At 47.6% G+C, this 1,787-nt stretch overlaps 1 non-coding gene across 1 annotated transcript; it reads right to left on the bottom strand.

Moving 5' to 3' along the window:
- Window positions 1–1,071: 1,071 nt before the first annotated feature.
- TRNAV-CAC (transfer RNA valine (anticodon CAC)) lies at window positions 1,072–1,139 on the bottom strand. Its single transcript has one exon. It is a non-coding gene; the product is annotated as a tRNA-Val (tRNA).
- Between the last annotated feature and the right edge of the window lie 648 nt (window positions 1,140–1,787).

Consider the following 1,787-nt stretch of genomic DNA (forward strand, 5'->3'; position numbering starts at 1 on the left):
GTCAGCCTGTCTTCTGCAAGATGGCATACAAAACACACAGTATCCAAAATACCAATAAAATTCCCTTACCAAGACAAGTGGGTATCCATCATTCCTTATTTGGGGGGGGAGGAGATCAAAACCAGATTCACCGAGAGGTGAAAGAGACCACAAGGGCCACCCATCCTAATCCCCCATCTTCTCAGGGACTTAAAAATCGCGCCCTCCTGACAGGGGCTCATCCAATCTCCTCCTCAAATCTTCCAGTGTCACCCTTACCTTTTTGAGAACGCTGATATCTGTCCCTACAAAATTTGTCCCATGTCTCCAAAGTTAAGTGCTTTCCAACACACAAAACACCAATTAAATGCTCTGCCCAAGAGAGATGGATATCGGAATTAATAAGCGTGCCGTAAAAACGTAAAGCGCGCAATTGATTTTAGATGTTCTATGCGGCGCGCCACCCATAATTACCACCCATAAATCTCCACCGAAAAAAAGCACAAGTCGGTGAGGCGCTTTGACGCTGTTGTACATAAATTCAGGAAACCGGAAAATGCAAATGTGGACACAGGTGTGTGTGTGTGTGTGTGTGTGTGGAGGGGGGGCGCATGAGAACCCACTAATCTAAAACCAAAACATGCGCAGAGATGTGCAAAGGCATCCCCCGGGGCTGATCAGTCAACACCTCCTGCTGGAAAAAGTTAATGCTCATATATCAGTTGTGCTTGTCGTAGCAGAATGCAAAGGGGATCGGAATTGAATATGCGTTTGTTAACACACATGACAGAGCATGGAACGGGAATGTCGGAAGGGCTGATAGATTTCCATTTCTTTCTCTCACACCAGTAAAGGGCGTGGCGACAGCACTCCTCACCAGAGCATGGCTTTGTCGTGTGAATTTGTGTTGTGAATGAGAGCTTTGCATGGCGATGGAGCAGGTGGGTTTGGCCAGGGAAGACAGCAGGAGGAGCTGTGACTCAGGGGTAGAGCCACAAGCAAAGGATCCCTTTTGTCTACTCAGGCTGACAGTGGCTCTCCAGGGTTTCCATCGGAGGTCTTTCACATCACCTACTGCTTGGTCCTTTCGACTGGAGATGGCAGGGATTGAACCTGGGACCTTCTGCATGTGAAGCAGATGTTCTACCACTGAGCCACTCTGGTTCTCCAGGGAATCAGGCTAAGGTATTTCACATCACCTAGGACTAGTGCCTGGTCCTTTCGACTGGAGATAGCAGGGATTGAACCTGGGACCTTGCACAGGCCAAGCAGATGCTCTACCACTGAGCTACACAGCCTCTCCAGGGTCTCTAGCAGGAATAAATAACCAATAAATAAATCACTTACTACTTGGTCATTTCAACTGAAGATGATGGGGATTGAACCAGGAACCTTCTGTATGCCAAGCAGATGCTCTGCCACTGAGCCACAGCACATTGATTCCATTTGGAGGGCTACCTAAAGGTAACTGGTTGGTTGCTGTGTGAACAGGACGATTCTAGTGTTTCTTCTTATATTACGTTCTTATTCAACTTTTTGCCACCACTTTGACTCAAAAGTGTGCACGTCTTTTGTGGGTTTTGACACACTTGGGACAAAAGGTGGCCACCTCTGTTTGTGCACCCTCCCCCCACCCACCCTACCTGTACTAGGAAAATGAGATCACAATATGGAGGCTGTTTGTGCAAATAACAGGGAAATGGCAGATAATGTCAAAACGGGAACCAAGAAGCAAACAAAAGGGAGACGTGCACAAAAGGCCCATGAGGCATGTAAATTCCAGACCGTGGAAGGATTCGCAGGTTGAT

The sequence above is a fragment of the Paroedura picta genome, chromosome 9 (genome assembly GCF_049243985.1).
Source record: "Paroedura picta isolate Pp20150507F chromosome 9, Ppicta_v3.0, whole genome shotgun sequence".
Classification (NCBI taxonomy): domain Eukaryota; kingdom Metazoa; phylum Chordata; class Lepidosauria; order Squamata; family Gekkonidae; genus Paroedura; species Paroedura picta.